General features: G+C 39.3%; 1 long non-coding RNA gene across 1 annotated transcript; it reads right to left on the reverse strand.

Annotated features, from left to right (window-relative positions):
* Positions 1-1843: 1843 nt before the first annotated feature.
* Positions 1844-21300, reverse strand: LOC135312824 (uncharacterized). Its single transcript, XR_010372441.1, has 4 exons — positions 21012-21300; positions 8913-8989; positions 7895-7975; positions 1844-5490 (listed from the first exon to the last, which is right to left on the reverse strand). It is a non-coding gene; the product is annotated as an uncharacterized LOC135312824 (long non-coding RNA).
* Between the last annotated feature and the right edge of the window lie 2118 nt (positions 21301-23418).

Below are 23418 nucleotides of genomic sequence, written 5' to 3' on the forward strand. Positions count from 1 at the left end.
ACTGTTCTTATCTCAACCCACAAGGGTTTTTTTTCACTTTTACTCTTCCAATACTTTTGCCCATCCCACCATGTCAGGGAGGCAGTGAGCGAGCAGCTGTGGGGCACTCAATTTCTGGCTGGGGTTAAACCACAAGATGCAACTATGTTCGAAGAAAAATATTGTTATGTGTTCATAGCGGAGTTCCAGAGCTACAGAGCTTTAATTCCCTGTTGTCTATATACCTTAAACATCACAGTTTCTGTACTGCTTCAGAGCATTGCTATGACATTTTAAAGTGACCATGAATAACTGTTCCTTCGTGGCAAATACTTAATCAAGCTAAAGATTTTTTTTATTATTATTATTACTGTCACTGCAGAGCTCCAAATAAATGATAATGAAGTAGTAAAAATAATGACTGCAATGTCTATCAAGAGTGCACTGATAACTTAGGCTTGTAACTCCTGTGCAAACAGCTTGTAGAGCAAAGCAAAATATATTTTCATGTATATATATGAATATATTAAAATATATATGAATATATTAAAATGTATTTTCATATATATTTCATGTAGCTTTAACTTGACATACACTACCTTTACAAGCCTGAGCACAAGCTCAAAAATCTCACTTTAAGAATTACAGTAGTCTGTGAGATACTGTACCTGAATTTTAGATTGCTTTTATAGCTTGGCAATCTTTTGCTATGACCACTTGCACAAGGTCCTTCTGATTCTTAGGCTCACCAACAAGATCGCTTCTGGATGCGAGAGACTGTCCTGTTTAACATATCATTAATAGGTTGTGATTTACACTGGTCTTTGCCAACGTATAAGTACTAAGTGTGCTTAATTTTGTGTGCATTAGTACAGGACCTGGGGAACCTGAGATAACAGGAGTAATTTTTCAGTGTAAGTAGGCTGTTAGGGTGACATTCACCTGCACAGGTCCTAATTTGAAATATGGAAAGAGCTATGTGTAAAACAGGGACTGCAATCTAGATTCACCATAACTTTCATTATTAGTCAGACATCTCTTCCTCTCACTATTTGTACGAACTGTAGACAGCAAACTTGTTTTTTTCAAAGAAAAAAAATCAAGGATCTTCCTCAATTAAACACCTTTTTCTCAAATCAAATCAAAGTTTTAATAAGCTAGCAAGAAATACAAGGCTATTAACAACATTCTGAAGAAAAAAAGCATATTTCTTGCCATCCCTCAGTGAGCTGGAGCCCATTTTGATAACGTGGTTAGCTTCCAGCTTTGCAAGCTGCTGAAATATTTTTGGCTCTGGACTATAATCAGAAAAAATGAACAAAAGGGAAAATAATTATCATAGCAGTTTTTTTTCTGGAATTTAATACCTGCCTGCTCCTTCAGAATTGCAAACCTTTTTGACACCTTTTCAGACTTCTTTGTGATAAAACGTCTTTGGTGTGTTTACAGTGCCAGCTGAATGGCAAATTCTCACTACAAGGGGACCAATGGATAATCTTACTTCCCTGCTCCTGCAGCAAACTGCCCACCTCGCCTGTGAGCCTCCTATGTAGTTTTGCCTTTGGCCTTGAAATTTCATTTTTACTGCAGTCTAAACTCTCACTAAAGATGGAGAAATTAGTTTTGAAGCTGGCAGAGCTGTTCTCATTTCTCTAACGGTTGTGCAGAAAAAATTACTCTGGGCTTAGCATAAAAGCTCGGTAGCTCTTTCAAAAGGACTTCCTCTCTTTTTGGGGTCATTTGCTTTAAATATATAGAGCAGTAGTCAGGGAGCAAATAAAGGAGATGGAGGAAGAAAGTCTGAAATTAATTAAGGCCTAGAGCATAATGAAAAAAAACCAAAATCACATTAGGGTTGTTTTTTCGGACATGGCTTCTGTTCTGTCCTTCTCCAGCCAGGATGCATTCTTTTGACAGCAGGCCAGCTGCCTTTGACATGGACTATCTGCTCCAGTGGTGTTCTTCCAGATGAGGTGCCCAATGCCCCCAGGCCAGCTTTCAGAAAAGGCTCAAACTCTGTGAGAATCTGAGCATTTTTGCAAAGGTCTGAGGATCCTCACGGACTGGGTGAAGGCAGAGTCTCCTCTCCTGCAATGGCAATGGCTTCTGATGTTGCTCAGAGCAGGGAAGGAGCAAAAGTATTAATTTATGCTACCTCAGGAAGGAGGTAACTAGATTAAGAGGCCGCCAGCCCCTCTTAAATTTTTAGATCAGATTGGATGTCTTAGAATATTCATAGGACCTTTTTTACAGGCAATATATTTTGAAAGTGCTGCCTTTTGCTGAAGCTTGAAGAACGTGAGGGTTGGTACTTAAAAACACAACATGCAAATGTGAAAGCAAGTAGATCAAACCTAAAATAAGAAAGAGGAGAAGGGTTGCTTTACTGTTATCTGAATGGGATCAGATATTGCTGGCATAGTAATAGGCAAAAATCCTGTTGTTATACACGTACACAATCTGTTTTACCATCTAATACTTCGCAATACTACAAATCACCATTTTCCCTCCAAGATCTTTCCTAAACAGTGAATAATCTAAAAGAGGAACACAAGAAATTTTACATCAGATGAGGAAATAAAGAGTATTTATGCAAATGTTCATTCCCATGTTAAATGAGAGGGTGCAGCAGAGATACAGCAGTTTTTATTCAAGCTGAAACTCTGCTTCAGTCCTGTGTGACCTTTCTCGGGGAATTCACTGTACATTTTTTAATTATACAGAAATAAATCCAATTTAAAGTGTCCTGATATATCCAGAAGTGGAGCAAACAAAACTTTTGACTTGAAAAGGTCAGAAATGACAATGTGTCAGCAGTGCTATTAACTAGCACAGTTAGGCCTTCTCTCCTATTCTTTTCTCTCTAATAAACTACTGGGTAAAAGAGCTATGATGAAGACATTTGAAAAAGTTACTTATAAACAGCAGCAAAACCCAAAGGTAGGTGTAATCCTGTGGACAAGGGCTCCCTCTGTGCAAAGATATTCCCTGTCACAGGACAGGAACAGTGTGCCACAGTGAAAGGTGCCAGCAGTGGGAGGAAGCACATAAAACAAATTAGCCCTCTCCCCTTTCCACCACTAAATCCATCTGGTAACAGCTGTTACCTATCCAGTTTATACAATATTTTCTCCAAGATCTTTGATGTCCAGAAGACTGGAAAATCTAATCGTGTCTTGGGGAAAGAGAATAACAAAAATATTGAGAAAGTAATAAAAACACAAACAATTCTCTTATTGCAATACTTGCTGAGAAAGAAAGTACTCCACATCTGGTTAATTAGCAAACTCTTTTATAAACCAGTCATGAATGGATGAAATTTACTATTCATGGTCATGGAAATAAAATTTTAAGAAGGACTTGCTTCATTCAGCAATCTTGAGAACAATGATATATTTTCATTTGCCTTGCTAAGGACAGCTAGAAAATGAGAGCATTGAGGCTTCCTCTGAAAGTCTTCAGCTTACACAGCCAGAGCATAGTTTAGCCCAAGGGCCTGATTCTCCATTACATCAGCTCTAATGGAATTACACTTGTGCAATAAAGTCGACAGTGAAATGAATAAATAGGTCGCAATATCTCTGGTTCTGCTATACGACCAAACCGGCAGGATGTGCCGTACGCTGGGAGGTTTGTGTAAGGCACCAAATGTGGAGCAGCCTGGTGGCTGTCTGCCATGCCACGGCTTCCCAGCTGGAGAGGTGACCTCCCAGGAGAGGCACACTGAACCCAGCCCCACACTGGGAATGACATAGCTCCTCTCTCTGGCGCTGACGAAATGGCTTGAGATGTGCTACCCCTGACATATGTTCCACAGCAGTTAAATGAGCAATGAGAGTCCTCTCCCATCCCTTTTGCCCCAGACAAAAAGTGACAGCATTACACAAACAGGCACCACTTGGGGCACGTAAGCAGGCTTCAGTGCATTGCTACTCGCTCACGTTGGGTGTATCAGGCTACGGGCTGCTGGGGTCAGGCCAGGCTTGGCCAGCTGTGCAGAAAACAAACAGCAGCTCCTTCTGGAAAACAGAGGGAGGGGGCCAGTCTCCACGCACCTGTTGAAACAAGATTATAAGATTTAGCTTAGGAATGCCAATATGCTTTTCCTGCATGGATTCTGCAGGCACACCTATGGTACCTAGCAGAGATTGCAAAACTTCGCAGAGAGGGGACTGCTCTCACTGCTGTAAAACAGGAATAACACTCATACCAAATCTGATATGCAAAGTGAGAGAGAGAATCTGCATTTTAAATATTAATTTTAAAGCTCTTCCTGTATCACCCTCCCATTTACCTACATCTCCTGTGCACACAAATCTCCCCAGAGAGGCACCTCAGTTACACATCAGATAATAGCTCCAGAGATATTTTTTTTTTTCTATTTGGAGATTTTTCAGTACAAACCCTCATTGGCTTATTTTTCTTTTAAATCACTACAAAATGCCTCTCTGGTTTTGAGGTGGGGGGAAGGTAGAATGGGGTGGGGGGGGGACAGGACACGTTAATGCATTTTCAATTTTAAGGGAAAGAGCACTTCCGAAGTACAAAATCTTTCAAAGACAGACATGTGGTTTGTGAAACTTGTGTGTGACTGCTGTTTATAACTTGTACCACACTCTGCCTCCTTCACCCTCTGACACATAGCAAGAAAACTGGATTCAAAATGAGATTGCACCATGGTGAATTCATTCCTTGAATTGCATCGTACGTTTCAGCAATACACAGCGTGGGAACACGTCGATTAGCTCTCGCTTTGAAGAAATTGGATTTGCAAAGGTCAGCAGTGGCTCGGCCCATTTCTCAGCAGATCTTTGGCTTGCTTTTCATCCTGGGACTAGCAGGGAGGAGGTCAGAGAGGAAGGACAAAAAGAGCGAGCTTTTGAAGCGAGCCCAAAGAATCTGACCATGCTCACAGCAGTGTGGAGGTTTCTTTTGCTCAGAGCTAATAAATAGGTAGATTTTAAACCAGATTTATGGGAATAACTTTCTGGGTTTACTTTACATACTAAACAATTCATTATTTTGGTATAAACTAAGAAATGCTTTCAAGTGTAACTTTCAGTCTGGAGAGAGCTGCCTGAAGCTAATCCGTAGAAGCAGCCCTCTCACCCTCCCCCATCCATCCCTCTTTTTGTGAGAAGGGGAGCAGCCAGCCTGGAAAAAAGGTGGAAAGAGGCAAAGCTCAGCCCTCAGTGGAAGTGTGAAACCCAGGGAGTTTGTGCTCTGTATTTTTCCTTTGAAACACGTTTCCCAGTTGTTTAGTTTGCTCCCATGCCAGTGTACCGAGACAGAGGTAGCTTCATTACCTTTTCGAGCCGGAAAACTCAAAATATTTTGGCCACCCTCCACACCTTATTAACATAAACTGGAGTTTCCTCCCACCACTGGCAGGGCAGGGTGCTGGAAACGTGTGATCTTGGCATTTCAGCAGCTGTTGCCGAAGTCTGCCTTATTCCTGTGGTGAAGGATCACTCCTGGATCTCAAACAGGGGGTTGCTGTGGGCATTGACTCTAGAAAAACACAAAAGATGGAAGGAGGTGGGGAAAAAAGAAACAAGGGCAAGTTAGAAAGGAATCCAAGAAAACCAGTAAGCCCGAGTTCCTCACCTGTAAATATTGAACATCTCTTGCAGGAATATAGTACATACAGACTGAAATGTGTCTCCCAGAAAACCAGGAATAATGGACTTGTTTGCTCCATTAGTGTATTATTTTGGCAGGTCCTTTTCATATGCTTTGATTTCTCTGGCTTTAAAGCCTCATGAAGGCTTGTAGTGCGGGGAGAGTAGAGAGCTCCAGCTGCTATCATAGGCCTCCGAGAGCTGCAAAAATTTGTTTTCCCTTGGCTCTTCCAACACATAACATTGCAGCATTCTGGCATAAGCTATAATTTTTAAAGTATCCAAATCATAGAAGGCCAAATCCTGATGCCTTGTAGGTTCCTGTTAAGTACCCAGTATCAATTCAGGTGAATTCTCCTTGACATTAACTGAACAAAAGCTGAATGCCAGGCTTTGCCCTAATTTATTTGACTTGGAGGATTCCCTTCGGAGCTGGTCCCAGGGACTCCCAGAGGTGTCAGCAGGAATACTGCAGATCTTGGGAAACCTGCCAGAGGGGAGCATTTACAGCATGCGTAAAAGATGTGTAGGGCAGAGCGGTTCAGGAATACAAAGATGAAAGGAGAGTGGCTATCATCAAAACGACAGATGAGTGATGTTTCTGTGCCCTAACAGGAAGTAATAAATGCTGGTTTTAGGCTTTTAGCTGCAAAGTGACTTGTTCACCTACTGCTGCATAACTACATCAGGGTTCCCCCAACATCTAATCATCTCCATGAAAGAATGAGTCTTTGGAGGGCTTGTAACAACTCTGCCAAGGAGACTGTGCCAGCTCGCCTCATAAGTGTTATGTTACCACAGATCCAGGCACACCCTGGAGTTTCTCATTACCTCATGTACCAGCAACCTTTCAGCTGAGCCTTCACTTTCCTGTTACAGATGTGGAGGCAAGTAGGGGATCTGAGTAAGGTTCCCTGGCTGAGGGGTTCTCTCTTCAGAAATAGCATTGTTCTAAACATGAGATTCCCGTCTAGAGGTTTGATTAGATAATCCTTTCTAGGAATATAATTTTTAAATGGATTAATTCCACAAAATTTGACCTGTAGGAAATTGTCACTTATGGACACACACATTTGCAAATTTTGCACCTCTGTTTGCGCAGATAAACATTTCCCTGACACACAGCGTTTAGGCATAAGGAGGTGTATCTGGATTACCTGTGCACAGCTGTTCAAGCTCAGCAATCAAATCCCAGAACTAGCGTCTTTTTTATGTTTGGCATCCTATTGTCTCTCTGTTGTAATTTTTAACACGGTCTTTTATTTGTGATATTTTTATCAACACTTATTTCAGCTTCCTTTAGTGGAGAAGGGTGTCCTTACTGCACCTTTCACATACGGGTAAGGTTCGTAACAGAAAACACAGAGTGGTGATTTTACCTTTCTTTTTTCAAGAACAAAACAAAGTAAGTCAGAGGGTTAAACAACTACAGTTGAGTCTACCTTGCTGAGCTGCAATAAAAGAAGAAAAGATTGGTCTGAACACACATTTTTTTATTAAAAAAGAATGCACATAAATTACAGCTGCTGACCACGTAGTCATTCTTTTTATGAGGTGTTTCCCTATACCCATATATGATTTCCACATATAAATTCCCTATTGGTCTAAAAGCTGCTCACATGAAACTGGTGTTTTTCTTAATGAATTGTCCACAGAATCTGTATTTCATCTCGGACACAAAAAGTTCATTAGGAAAAAGAAAAGCATCCCAGTGTCCTGGTGGAAAGCAATACCAGACACTGGTATCCTGCTTTTCTACTTAATTATTTTCCATAATTTAATGAAATCCAATATAACACAGCATACTATTATGGTGCCTGCAGTAACAACCATCTACTCCAGAGCAGAGAAAAAAGCAATTCTGTTTCATTGAGTATTTCATTGTGTTAAATTTTGTTTCCTTTAAAATTCTCTAGGAGAGGGAATAGGCACCTAGCTCTGAAACAGTCTGTCTCTGAGTACTGAAACCCCAAAGCCCTCTGCTCTGAAAGAGCCTGTTTGATGGGATGCCCTCAAACCATGTAGCATGGAAGCCTGGGAACTGCTCCAAGCCTGCTTACCAGGGTCTTCTCACCAGGGAAAATCACTTGAAATAAAATCAGATGTTCTGTATGGGATGCTCAGCTGTAAATCTGAGAAAGCATTAAAAATATGAAATTGTGTAAAAACTCCCCCAGCACACACGTGAAAATAAAAATTCACATTCATCATTACCTCTGCTACTCCATGTAGAAAAGAGGAAATACTAAACTAAACTGGATGGTCGCGTATTAAGGATCATCTGCTGCTCTTACCATGGAAGCACAGCTGTCTCCTCAAGAAACCAGTGAGTTCAGCAGAGTCTGGGTGAAGAATGTGCTCCTAAGAGATTCTTCCTTGTAGAGAAAAATGCTTGGTTTGACAAACTGTTGGATGTGCATCAGAATGTGACAGACGGGGGACATTTTTAACAATGCTTCACTGCTTCACTGGCATGGCAGAGTGTGATCCCCAAAAGCGCACTTGCTTTCATTCCCATAATTTACTTTCATCTGTCTTTTTCAAAACCTTCCCTAATTAAGCTTAATTGCCATGCAGTCAGCCACACATTAGTGCAACATTCTGTCCACTTACAGACCACCCATAAAATGCTTCATAGTATTAGTCCTTGAAAGTGGTAGATTGCTTGTTTTGTTTTGTTTTCTAATGTGCATAAGTGCCTATAATGCATAGTGATGGCTTTCTGGAACTGATACTTGACTCAGATTATAGTGAAAAGATTCTTAGTTTATATCAGAAAATTAGAGAGGTCAGAAGGGTGTTTGAATTTTTGGAAAAACAAGCATTTGTGATGATATCTAATATCTTTGTGCAGAACTCAGACATGGGGGATTCCCAGCTCCATGTAATATTTAACTCCTTCTTAGGACAGTTATGGGCCAGACCGCAACAACTTGGACACCCTCAGCTTTTCCAAGTTACCTAGGTTCTCTGCATCACTTAAGTCTCAGTGACTTAGACTCACAATAAGCAGTTATCTGATGACCTAATGAAACCCTGAAAACTATCTTTAAAGCTGGACAAAGGCCTAGTCTAGAGGACGCCTCTAAATAATTTGTAGGAGCTGATCCATAACACAGTATTTAGAAATAGTAAAACAAAACAACAGCAACACAGGATCACAGGGAATCTCAGTGAAAAATTCTTGTAAGCTGCTGATTATTCATCTTTAAAGCTACAGTTTATCTGAGTGCTGTAGCTCTCATACCTTTGAAGTCAAGAAGGCCTCTGAATTTCTAGGATGCTCAAGCAAAAGCAGCTAGTACCAGGTACCTCAGAAGAAAGCTGTTCCCAAGATGCTTCCAGACAGAAATGCTCAGTCAAGCTGGGTGGGCTAAAAATTCACGTGACTAGAGGGACAACAAGCAAAAAGACAAGCAGAAAGTAGCGTTAGATAATAAAATCAGAATGTTCAGAGCAATCAGACATCAGCATAGTTTATAGCACAGGGATATAACATGAAGGAATTCCAGCCTCATTGACTTTGGTGAGAGTCAGAGTTCACAAAATATGACTAAAAATTTCATCTACCATTTGCACTGGTTACCCTTTCCTATGGTTTCTGGGCACTGGAGGACAATGCCAATATTTTTGCCACTGCTAGAAATACAACACCTTTCTTAGTCCAGAAATGACAAAGAGAAAGAGAAAGGGAAGAACAAAACTTAGGTCCAAGATAATATTTCTAAATTATCAATAAGTGATCAAGTTACATCTAGTCCTTTACAAAGCTTTCAAGCTTTCTGGGATGTATATGTTGGAAAGGGAAAAATGAAAGGAGAAATACCAAGAACCCTCTAACTAGCAAGGACTAGTTGCACATGTAACTTATTAGATAATTTTTCCAAACTACACGGTGCTAGAGAGATGTACATTCTTCGAAAAAAGTAGGGCTCTTACATTATTTCTGTGAGATACACCTATTATTGCCCATGAGCGCAGAGGCAAGTTCTGATCATGATTTAATATTTTAATGTCAGAGAAAATTATTCTTTTCAGTCATGCCTTTATGAATTTCACAACTGAGCCAAACCCCACCCACTTCTAGCTTAATTGATTTGAAAAAAAAAGCAAACATAAAATTTTTTTGTTTAATAAAAGCTTAAAAATGTCAAATGACACAAAATTTCTTCAAAAATTTATTTCTTATAGGCCACACAGACAAAAACTCATTGTTATCTATGATGATAGTATCTTTGGCCCTTATTTACCACCCTGCCCTAGCATTCTTTCTGGGTGGGAACAGTGTAAGGCAAACACTCATGGACAAACCGAAGTGACAAGCAAGCAAGAAAAATAGAGCAAAGAAAACGAAAAGTGTGTACTTGCTCTGCCCGCTATGCTTCAGGATACCGAGGATATCATAGCTGCACTAAGTTAGTCCTAGAATTTTAATAGGTCATTAGAGAGGAAATGTGACATATATTATTAAAAAGAACCCACCAGCTCAGAAATTCTAGAATAAAATAACATGTTACAATTCTACTAACACCAAGAGAGACATTCCCAGGGAGAAACCGGTGTCATCTTTTGTTTTGTCAAGTAGGATTCACTCCTTCAGTTTCGAATTCTCTTTCGAATGTTAATATGTCTAGATGGCATAAATGTGGTTATCCTGGAGACTACTATACAAGGGAGGCAAGCTTGTTTGTTACAGGGCTGCTGTACTTTGGGTCAGTCAATGTCTGCGGTGCAGCCTAATCCAAGGGTTATAGGCAAGTAGGGTTAGGATATGTACTTTGTGGAATATGGCAATCTGGAATGGCCGTCTGGCTATTTACTCAAAGAAAGTGTGGTGCCACCCCTCTGTGATAAGTTTCTATGCATGTTTTTACTTGCTTTTTAAAATAAGTGAAATACCCCATCTTTAAAAATACCAGTTACTCACAAAAATATACAGTTCCTTAGGGAAATGAGGTTACAACATAATCGCGTTATACGAATGTTTGCCTATTGTCTGTTTGCTCTTTCCCCTCAGTTTTTAACTCCATTTTACAGAGGGGCAGAGGTCTCAACAACTGTCAAGGTCTTACGAGTCCTGTGCAAAATAGGCACAGCCCGTGACCGTGTACATGGCAGTGCTGCCCTGGCCCTGTGTGTGCAGTCCTTCCTGCCAGGCATTGGAGGCACGAAGGACAGGCAGGGCTCGTGGTGGTGGAGAGCTGGAAAGCAGACCATGAAACTGAAGAGACAGAAATTGTAGGAGATGAGGCCTCTTTAGTTTGGCTGCCTGTGGGTCAACTTGTTTACTGATTTATGCAATTTTTTCCCCCTCAGTTCCTGAGTTCTGCTGAAAATTATTTTTCTGCCAATGATGCTTTCCAGGAAAAGACTGCAGCGTTTGCTTCAAAACTCCTGACAGTATCGTTTATATGCTGAACAAGAGGACATAACAAACAAGCTTTTTCTTATGTTTTGCTTTAGCCTTGCTGATGCTTTTTCAGTGAACTATGAGCCAAATTCTTCATTTAACAAGTGTGTAGGTATTGACATCCCCTATCCCACTTTTCCAGGTCAAGATCACATTTTACTAGAGACCAGCTGAGCCTGCAGACCTCCAGGTCCATTTTCCCATAAATGCTGGTCTCATGGATTTTAGTGGGAGAGCATGTGTAGGTTGGGAGCTTGGTACCTGCCTGTGTATAGTAGTACATACTCAAATTTAATTCTGAGTGATAATCCTGTCCCATAGAAAGCAATATTAAGTACAGGGCCTGTTCCTAGAGACTCAGTTCGAATGTGGCTAATCAAATTAATTCATATTCTGCAGGTTTCAGTACTCCTGAGAGTAACAGAAATCCAGTGACACCAACAAATCATGATTAAAAATGCAGGAAGCCTCATCAGGGAATGATTGCAGCTTTTCTACTTTGTTTTGATTAATATTTAATTCTGGTACAGGCAGAAAAAAGAATACAGTTGAGGCTGAAAAAAGCATTTGTTCTAATGAGAGTATTTTGCTCATTAACACCATTATCACTCAGTAAATAATGAAAGAACTCTAATGAACTCCATAGATTAAAAAAACACCCACAACTATTTAGGACACTAGAGATATATTTAGGGTTGTAGGCAACAAACGTCAGTTATCTGAGGCAGCCTAAGACAGAAACACACATTCATGATTATATACATTAATAACATTTCATAGTTTTCCTAGATGAAAAGGGTTGAATAAGTTTGTATCATTGATGTCCAGATCACTGCAATCTAAATACATACAAACTTGGATAATCTAGTCTTGACAAAGAGGAGCACCTTTCCAACGGGAAGCAAATAACAAATGCTATCACTCACCCAGTGGGTGCATGGGGTGAGAGGGGAGGCTTGAATACATCCAGTGCAGTCAGCCATGAGGAGCATAGCTTCTGCAGAGTGAGCTGCCCACCCTCCCATCCTCCCTGGCAGCAGTAACGTGCTGGAATCCCATCGCCCACCTCTGTGCTCTGCTGCTTATGGCATCTAAGAAAGGGAAAAAGGACCTAGAGAGAATCAACTATTAATGCTTCTCACTACCACTTTACATTTATGCTTCGGCTGTGATGCAAATCATTAATGTAGGGTAATGATGCCTTAAGCTCAGTAACAGACATCCTGCACTAACGTTCGAGAAAGATCATCTCAAAAACTAGTGCTTGAGTTAGCTGTGATAGAAAGACAATTTCTGCCGTTGCTCACACTCAAGCAACCAGGCAGAGTTACACTCACTGAAGGCAAACTCTGGCTCATATAGTTTCTGACACAACTGTAAGTTTCTTTGCTTTCTCTATGTTTCATAAAAGACTGAGATCAATAAATCCTTTCTATCTTTGAGTAAGGAAAAAACCATGATGTGCTGCTGTAGCTTGGGAAAATTTACACTTTGAGGACCTACTTCTGATGCCATTTCAGAATTGCTTTAATTATTTGTCGGCTGTCCTTGTTGTAATGGTTTGTATCACCATCCAGGAAAAATATACTGCAGCAGTGTACTTATTCATAATGAAAATTCCACATGAGTAACACTCAGGAATATTAGAACCAACATATATGTATATTTTTTTAAAATAAAATTATAACCCCCACCAGCAACTCTGTCCTGAGCCTAAGAAGCATAGCAATGCCACCAGTCTAGAAGTGTACAAGTGTATCTCTATAAATATTCATCTGAATAATTTTATCTGCCTTAAGAATGTAAAAAATTGGCCTTTAGGTAGACTTCAACAGTTAAAAACAGCCCAGCATCCAAAACAACAACACAACATCAACAATAACAAAAATATTTATTCTTCCTGCTGAAGCCATTACCCAACTTCCCAGCACTAATCCTGAACTCTGCTTCTTGCTAGCACTTACTGTGCTCTAAGTACGACAAAGGGCAGACAAGAGCACCAGACAATATAAACTGAAATGCTAGCTTGAGTGTAACTGGAGAACCGGGTTCTGCCAGACCCAGGCAAGCCTGAACTCGCGCAGCTTTTACCGGCAGGTCATGAGAGAAAGCTCAGCTGTGGTTACTGCTCAGGCGGGCAGAGCCAAGGGCATCGCTGGGTGGGGGCCAGGACACCCAGCACTGTGTGCCCTGGAGCTGCGGTGCCTCCGTCAGTCTAGGAGGGGGAAATAACATGTAATAATTGCGCTGCATGGCTTCATTTAGAGGAAAGCCTGACTTACAGAAACAGCAGGCTCTGTTTTGGGAAGGGACAGAGCCTCTGGACCTACAGAGTACTGTGGGAACGGTTCTGTTGCTTTTATTCACACTAAGCAGGCTCGTTTCCCCAAGCAGACCCGAACACTCACATGAACTCTGTATAAAAAAGGTTATAAAGCTACTAATGTTCTTTAACCATAAAGAGATAATACCAACCATGAAACCTGAGGGGCTTTTTCTTGTCTCCTGCACATATGAAAGATGGCATTAAAAGAGATTAGTTTTAAACCACTTGCAATTTCCTTTATGCAATAAAAGATTTTCTTTGCTTGGAATTTTCCTATTTATGGTGTGTATTTGGACCCAGTATAACATAATACTTTCCTCAGTATCCCTGCTTTTAATGATGCTAGCAGTATTTGAGCCATTCATCAAAAGTGACAATTGAAACAGCTAGGAGTTAATGGGAGCATGAGCAGTTTGACAAACACAGTCTATTTGACAAGGCTGAGGTCAGGACTAAAAGAACTGCTCTTGGTTAAATAAACAGAAAAGCAACAAAGTAAAAGCAAAATCTTTGCAGCCATTTATCAACTTTAAAAGCCTTTTTGTTATAAGAAACATAAAGTGAAGCTGCACACAGAGATGGGAATTAAATGGGGTTGGAAGAATTCACTTGGCTTCTTTTTTAGGTGAAATTAAAAAGCCCAGTTAAAACTGAAGGATTCTGTCCATAAAACTGACATGCAGCTACATAATACCTAAACCTACGCTTTAGAGCTATCTGCTTCTGAAATGACTTATTATTTTAAAGAGCCCAGTCTTTTCCAAGATAACAGACTGATTCAGGTGGCATTGAAAAGAGAATGATATGACAAGAGACAACTTTCCTGACACCTGCAAAGCAGGAGAGCACTTTGTAGGCATGTTCAGAACCACAGCTGAGACTCCATCCATCCATTGCCTCTTCAATACAAATTTACCTGATATTAATGTCTGCAGGGGGCCTTCCAGAGAGCCTTCGCAAAATATCAGAGTTTTGCATTTAGACACAGTATTACCTGTAGGGAATTCCTGGATGTCAGATGACTCCAGGAAGCTAATAATTAGTGCGCCCACTAACTTCCTCCCTTTACTTGGTTCATGGACCACCCTTTTTTGGGGTTTATTTTTGACTTGGGGAGATTAGTTTGAGCTCATCTTTTTTTTTTTCCCTCTCTGTCCAAGCCCCTGGAGATTCTAGGAAAGGTAGAAGCACTGGATCCATTCTTTTGTTCCCTGAGTAAAGTGGATTTCAGAGCATGCAGCACACACATGAAAATAAAGGATAATTTCTCTACCCTTTCTTTTTAAATGCATATAGGCATGCCAAATCATATCCTTACTGTCCTGGGTTTGGTCTTGCATCCTATATACCAAAGACAGTCTCCAGGCATTAGAGTGTTGACTTCAGTGGGAACAAAACTGATTTTCCTGTGATTCAGCTTTCCTGCTGTTTAAATTTGGGAGTGATAATATTCTTATGACTAGATAGGACAATACAGATTTAGGCACTCAGAAATACTTGGATATTATAGCTGTGCAAAGTACTTCTTAATCATTTTCCTACCACCACCTTGTGTAGTCATTTATATCACTGTCCAGACACCACCAGTACCATTAGGGAATTTCCATCAGAAGCAAGTAATCTGGCAAAACTCAGTAAGCTTTTGCAATCCTAAAGTTTCAGGAAAGATCTTTATGGCTTTTGGGCTGGACATGTTGCCAGATGAAAAATCCCTTTTCTTTTGAGACTTCCTCATCCTTTCTATTGCTTTCATGCTTGTACGGCTATTGGCAGAAATAAGGCATGTATCGAGGCACAAAGACAGCAGAATGACTAATAGTTATAAATTTACGGATTAATTTTGTGCATCTTACATGTTTCTCTAATAACTTTTTTCTTTCATAAGGCAGTTTGTACAACTAACTAATATATTTAACAACTCCTATTGTTGCTGGAAAATCATGAAAGACTTCTTTTCCTGGAAGTGATTGATTATAGTCTGGACAAATGAAATAATTTTCCCTCTTCTCTTCTCATTATGCTTTGAGCAAAACACCCATTATAGGAGCACTGCGCAGCCATTTGGAGCTAGGAAATGTATTCCATTTAGCCTGTCAAATACAGTTTAACTGCTGTCTTAACTCTGCCTCTTTTCCAAACCTCCTTTTCAAGGCTACACTAATATAACCTAATTTTGACAGAGCATTCTGGACTCTGGGCAGCTCTGGCTCTTGAGCTCTTTTCCATCTGGAATGGGCTCTTCATCTGCTTAATCCCAGGGCTTTCTGGTTAGTTTCATTTAGTTGTTTTGTAATATACAACCTACAGTTGTCTTATAAAATAATTTACAGCACTCACTTGGACTCATTTTTGGAACTTTCTGTTTGGAAAAAAAGAAAATATAATGAACCAAACAAAGCTCAGTCCTAGTGTTACTTTTCATTAAAAATGTTTCTATCCAAAATTCTGGCATGGATGCCTGAAGATTGCACCCTTCTTTCCAATGTCAGCAATACAAATGTCTTTTCTAATGTACGTAATAATTCCTTTGTGTCATGGACACATTGTGTTTGGGGTTTTTTCTCTATTCAAAAACATATAAAAATACATTAAAATTGTTCAGTGTAACAAACATTTGCTGATATTTTTGTATCTAACCTTCAGTAAAGCAGGATCTTGGAACAGAGCACAAAAAAAGTAATGCTACTTTTATGAAAAGTTTTTAACTCTTCATAAGTTCATGCAGAATATATACAAATTAAATTACTATATATTTGTTACTAATGTAGTTACATAATAATGAGGTCTGGATTCAAAGATTCAAGAGATCCCTTATAGTCTCATATTTTTTGTAAATGTTTTATGGATGGAATTATTTCTTAGTGCTATACAAAGAAAATCCCATTTCACAAAGGCAGGTTTTTACCTACTTGAGTATTGGTTGGGGTTTTTTTTTAAAAAAACTTCTGTGATCAGCAGTGTGCTAAACTGCTTAAGGAAATCAACCCTATTCAAGCTTTTACCCTCTTTTCTTAAACAAATTGAGTTGGTGCTGAGGGATGTTCACTGCAACAATGGTAATAGTCTTCTCTTTAGTCTAGTCCTGGGGTGATGGAGGTTAGGACTGAGATTCTACTTTCACTTTGCGATATAATTGCAATCAACCAACAATTACAAAGCCATTATTATTATTATTATTATTGTTATTATTATTGTTATTATTATTGTTATTATTATCATCATCATTATTATTATTATTATTATTTAGAAAACTGTTGGTGCACCGACAGCGTACCTAATTCCTTCCTGGAATTCACCTTCACACCTTTCCCATGGCTGGTCCCCAAGAAAGACCCATGAACAAAAAGCAGTATTCATCAGGCACGTAGAGTAACAGGCACAGGAGGAAAGAGCTGCTTAGGAAAGTCTGTCTTTGGCTAACCCCAGGGTAGGACTCTCAGGTGCTAATGACTAGGCTTTAATCAGTCCTCAAATCAAGAACTAAGAAAAGAGATGTACTACAAAATATGAAATGCATCTTTCTGGTTCTCAGGAAGTACTATTCCAATTTTTGTTGCATTTCACTTTAATTATAGCCCTTCAGTACACACCGAACACATTTATTTGCTGTCTCTAGAATTAAGTTAGTGCATTAATAGAAAATACTACTTTAGTGCCACATCAGGTTATGCTGCAGATCACTGACTAATACATCTTCTTCTTAAGATATGTGCCTGTATGTATCCTTTTCAACTGAGAGGAACAGCAAAGTAAATTTACCAGGCAGTTATTGATCCCCTAACTACTACACAAATTGCTATATTAGAAACCTTTACTATCCATGCTATACAGGGCATAGAGCTGTCTTCAAATGATTCATCTCTTTTGCCATTATTGATATTATTTATTGTTAGTCAAGTACCAGCAATGTGCTAGGTCTTGTAATACCACTGGCAGTGGCAGCCCTGTCCCACATTTACGGAGCCTTTTGAGTTTCAATTTTACTGAAAATCCTAAGTCACACAGAGCAGGTAATGACAGCTAAATACCTTTAAACTTGAGGTGTGGAACCAAGTGAGGATATGAAAAACAAAATTTAATGGGGAAAAAAAGAGAAAGGAAACTCCTGCCTTCCTGCCTTCCTGCCTCTCTCTTTCTCTTTTTCTCTTTCTCTCTCTCTTTCTTTTTACCTCTTTCTCTCTCTCTTTCTTTTTACCTCTTTCTCTCTCTCTCTCTTCTCTCTTTCTCGCTCTCCTTTTTTCCCCCCCTTTGGTTTCTTCCAGTACTACTTCCTGCAGGACAGGCCACAGAGTAGGATTTTTACTCAATAGGGACAGAACAATATCCACCCCTTGTTATTGTCCCTCACTGCCTGTGGACAGCAGGAATGAACTGACTCTTTAAATGGGATGTGAATAGATAGAACAATATGCCACATATAAATGAGAGGGACCTCATACACATGGTTTCTCTGAAATCGTCACTGAGATGAGATTCTTCTGGGTAGGTTGGGATATATGACTACATATAAAGACAGAAATAAAATTAGGCAGGACCTTGAAGTCTGCAAGTAAACCAATGGTTTCTGATTAAATTGTCTTGCAGCCCAGATTATCTGGTTCCTATGGAAAGTTCTATGAATTTCTAATTTTTCATCAAAGCATTATTGGAGTGTGTGTGTGTGTGTGTGTGTTGTTATTTGACTCATCTGGTTGTTGACAATATTTCAGTGTTGTCCACCAGAAAAGGAAATTATCTATGTTCAAATGATGGAATGAAATTCAAAGTGCAGGGTCTCTGATTTGGCTTGATTTTGATAATGACAGCAGGCAGAGAAAGATTTTATCAGGATTTTTACGCAGTCACCAGAAATTATTTGCTTTAAACTCAAAGTGTTTTGTAGCTAGAATTTTTATTTTCAGCCAGACTTCTGTAATTCTATAACTTAATTATAGTTGCCTTCATAAAATAAGAAACATTTATTAAATGAGATAGATGTTGTCCTAGGCGGATTTTATCTAAAAATTTACATAGAATATAGTGATTAGAGATGGTAATCGTGTCTTCCTTCTATATCCATTCTGTTTGGTCAATTAATGTGGTCATTAGAGACTACTTGCCCTTTAAGCCAACTCTGAGAAAGACCAGAGCAAAACCATGCTGCAGTAAAAGACATTCTGCAAGGATGCTGGGCGCTTGGGTCATGTGTTAGAACTCCAAAACCTTTCTTAATGTACTGCAGATGTTGCTAAGCTTTGACTCTCTTTAGCTATGTTTTCCTTTACTATTTTGGTGGTCACTCTGTTACAGTGTTGCTAAGAGAGCTTTTGAATCAGCTTAAAATGGGAATTAGTGGTATTAATTCATACAGAAGTAACTGAAAAGGTCAAAATATTAATTGCAGGCCTTCTGGCCTGAAATTGGTAGTTAAACCAACAGACAAGGCACAGTTCATCCACCTTAGCAAACAGTTTTTAGCTGCACACTGAAATTGTCACTACTGGTTAACCCATTGAGAATTTTTGCTGGAAGAAAAGAACTGATACAACTGCGGTCTCCAGACTCAGTCTCAAAACAGCTGTCCCAGAGAGCCTGAAAAATATTAGCTTCAAGTAAAGGCTCATAAATGCTTCACTTGCTTTGTCCCCGAGCCTTTGCAGTCTGAGAAAACTGTCTGCTTACTATGGCATTTCTACTTATATTAATATATTTTTTTAATTCAGCTCTCAGTCTTCATTACAGTGTTGTACTTAGGAGGAGTAGGGGACTGAATACTTGTGCGCTTGAAAGGCAGAAAACACTGGGTCAAAGATCTTACCAAACACTGCCTTTGCTCTGTGTTAAATATAAGTGTGACTGGATTTTGCCTGTAAGTGCAAACACAGCCAAAAAAATCTGAAACTTGAGTTAAATTGAACCTTTTACTTATTTGATGTGCCAGGGCACTGCTCATGTTCAAACTAACATCTTTTGTATTGCCAACCCAGTCCCCAGGGGTTATGGCTACTATTGCCTAAAATAGGCTCGTTTGAGAGGAACTAATTCAAACACAGATAACCTGAGCAAACACTGAAGGGAGCACTAGAAAACAAATATCCAGAAAAAGAAGCTGCTGGAATTTTATTGACCCTAATCCAGTTAATAAGGGAGGCTACTGGCTTCATTCTTCTGAGTGTTTAATTTTTCTTACAAGGGAGGGGAGTGGAAGGGAGGAGGGAGGGACTCTCTGACCTGGAGGAATGTCCTAGTGAACACGTGCTCCTCTAACTATTAATATTAATGGTGATATCCTTCAGAGAATGACACAGGTGCAAGATTTGGGGTCTGCTGCACCACAAGCTCTGCCTTCAACTTTATCCAGTTAAAAGCAGTAACTTTTTACCTACAACCCAGCTCTGTTTTTGTGTAAATGGCTGTACAAACTGCAAAGCAAGAAGAAATTAAGTCCTGATATTGTAAACAAAACCAAAGTACCCTTCAAGCCAGCAACAAATGAGGATTTAATCTTACATATTGTTTGCCTGTTCAATAAGAAATTAAAATTATAATCTGTATTAATAAAGAAATTAGGTAGCTACAGCCCAAATCTGTATATGTTAATAACATAGGGGAGAGAGAGTGTGTATATCATGCCCATAGGCTATAAATATGCTCTGCAAACTATTTACAGGCTGGCCTTCAGTCTTCTGCCATATATGAAAGTTAGGTCAGTGTTAACTCAATGGCTACCACTGTGTTGGAAGAGAAAATATCAGGTTCTCTAACAATATTCATCTGCCATGGCCGTGTGAGTTCACCACATTACTAGAGCTGAAAGAAATACCAATACAAGAGTGTTTTATGTCAAATCTAAAACAACTAATACAAAAGAGTGTAATTTATCAGATCCAAAGGAAAACACTATCTGACAGTGTCAAAAGTACTACTATTCATTACATATCTAAAGGCTACTGATCAATAGACAGCACTATGCTCTTTCATTCAATAGGTTCAAGCTTAACTGATTTTCATGGCTTCTTGAATGCTTTTATGACTAACAAGGCATGATCCACATAGTGCTTTGTCACTGATTTGCACATAATCTAATAAAGTGACAGTAATAAATCACAAGTATCATTAATAAATCACCAACAAACAAAGCAGCACACTGGAAGCAATGTGGAAAATGCACAGATATTCCTCCAATTATTTGGTGAGTAAACAGGCTGAACACACAGTATTAGTTAAGAGCTACAAGTTCAATTCACAGTAAATACATACATCTGAGCTTTTAGAGATTTTTCTATTGTAGTTGGCAAACACTACTTCTATATTTCTTTAGGGCAGGTTCATAGAGAAAAAAAGAAAAAAGAAAAAAAGAAAAGAGCTGAGAGAAAACAGAACTCAAACTGAGCAAACAAATGCTTGGAATGCAAAAATATAATCCAGTTTGGTGATGCTTATATGCTGTTAAAAATCACATTTTATGCTTATTTACTTTATCATTTTGTACCTCATAAATACCTACAGTAGCTAAAACTGTCAGTGGGGCCACTTCAAAAAGCAGTGCCCCTAGGAACAAGATCTTTGAGGTTTAGCCTAGCCACAGTGTGGTTAAGGTTATCACAATGTCTCTTTAAATCTAGAATCTAGTTGGCATAAATCCATGAAAAGCACACATACCTTCAAACACAAAATTCAGGATTCATTTACTTACCCTTCAGATTTGGATTTAAAGCAAGCTGGGCATTTAACATGGTAACAAGCTTCCACAGACTCCACAGAAAAATCCAGCTCCAAGATACACATAGTAGAAGCAAAGCAGTCATTTTGACTCCATCATCACTACAAAAAATGCACACGCTTAACAAGTATTTACTTGAGGTGGAATCCTAGAAACACAAATTTGTAGCTGTCACACAAGTTAGCTCGTTGAGGCTAATTCTAGACCTCTGTAGCACTTTCTTCTATAGTGAACAGAAAGCCAAATTACTTAGTTTTGGACCATTTTGAACTAAAAGCCAAAAGTTTTAAGTTGTTTCTTTCACTTCTAGTTCCTTAATGTAATATAGAAGTGGTAAAATTACAAGTGGAAGTCAGCTTCTCTGGAATTTTTACCCTGACCAAAAATTTTTGTAAACACTACAAAAAAGCTTTTTCCTACAATATTTTTCAATTCAGTATTTTAAGGTTTTACTTGTTCTGATAAAAGGATCACCTGAATTCTTGAACATGATTGAGAATCAAATTCCAGTTAAAAACTTTAGGTGCTTTTCAACCACTTCTCTGAAGACCCTTGAGCGAATACATGTTTGTGTCAATGGCTTTAGGGAAAATACTTAATTAGAGGCAATATTAAAACCATCTTTCCTCTCTCTAAACCTCAGAAACAAAGTTTGATTCAATACTAATAGCCATAGAAAAGAAATAAATAAGGTAGTGGCTAATACTAGAATGAATAAGGGCTTTCCCTCTGAAGACTAGAGGAGGACTAGACCGCGGTTCATTACAGCAAAGGGGACAGGTATTACAGATGGCTATTTACAGGCAAAACTCCCGGACTTTGAGGTCAACCATTTCCTTTTCATCTGTTCTTGAGAAACACAAATCATGTAATGATGTCTAGTCCAAGTCCTTAATAAATACTCAGTATTTTTCCTTTAAGGTGGTGAGGAAAACTGGCAAGGCAGGACCAAGGAGCTGAGGGTGGTAAGGAAGCCACTGAGCTGCACATAGGAAAGGAGGAGGGAGGTGGTTCCCAATAAACGCCACTGGCACTTCAGAAAGCCTCTCTCCTCTCTGCAAAGTCACCAGCCTTTCTCTAGCTGCCTGAAACAGCAGCCAGTGTCCCCAGCAGTTAACCCATCCAAATGCTGAGATTTGGGAGTTTTAAAAGGATGTCTGTGGAGGTCTCTTCAGAATACCAAAACACTGAGACAATAATGGGAGAGAGGTTTACCCCTCCCAGGAAAATGCCATGAGTAAAGTGTGGAACATGGTGCCATGGCAGCAGTTCTCACAGCTTGAATTGGTCCTCAGTACTTCTGTGTTTACTTAAGGAAAGCAAAACACTTTTGCCAAACTTAACATGCCTCACCATACTATTAATTTTACAAAAAAAAGAAAATAATTGGACAAAAATGAGCTTTCCCTTGAGTTAAAAATTAATTTCTAAGAAAAAGAACAAAGGAATCTCAATAAAAAAAGACTTTAAGGAAGTTAATGTTAACAAAACAAACCTGAGGCTTAAAGACACAAAGTGTGACCATCACTCTCTCCTGTTCTTGAACATGTGACTTTGTTATTTTTGATCCAGACATCACTGCTTACTTTAAACGTGACTTTGCCTTTTGGGCAAGATGGCCTTGGGGGCCAGATATTCAGCTGACCCACGGATAGGTATACATGAAAGTGGGTATTTATAAAACTACTAAAAGGTCTGAAAACTTCTGAAAGCAATGTTGCCTGCTGACATTTGCCCTGCATGCACTCCCTATACAATCATTTGTTTTAAAGGGTTGTCCTTCATTAGTTTAATTATTCACTTAAGCCACAGAATTATTGCCTTTTTAAATGCTTATTCTCATATGTGTGTAACCATGAAGAGCCCCCAAAAGCTTAGCCCTTGTCTTCTCAGGACAAACCCCTTCACAAATGCTTTTGCTTGCAGTTAAGTTTGCTAATGTTAATATCTCCTTTTTAATACCCTCCTACGCTTATCGTTTTTGCTTTAACAGAGGTTTGAAATAGAAGATGCCTTTGCCCTCACCACTGTAAGACAGCCCTTCTCAACATCTTCCAGGCAGGGCCAAAATATAAAAAGAAACTAACTTTTTCCTCCTGTGCAAAAGACAATATACGAGTGAGGTCTAATTTAAGCAATACCATCTCCTTTCCCTGCCTCAGTTTTAATATTGCCATTTGATTTTTCCTCCCAACATGCTCACCCACAACATCCCCCCAGAGCCCATGCAATTGCACAGGGAGCATGAGCTTTGCAGCTGAAGTGAGAAGAGGCTCAGACCCAGAAGTAGTGGTGCAGCAACACATCATTTCCTTCTTTGATCTCCTGCTCCACCATCCAGCATGAGACTTGGTTTGCTCTAAGGATGAAGCTTGCCCCA

This window comes from Phalacrocorax carbo, chromosome 3 (genome assembly GCF_963921805.1).
Source record: "Phalacrocorax carbo chromosome 3, bPhaCar2.1, whole genome shotgun sequence".
NCBI classification, from domain to species: Eukaryota; Metazoa; Chordata; class Aves; order Suliformes; family Phalacrocoracidae; genus Phalacrocorax; species Phalacrocorax carbo.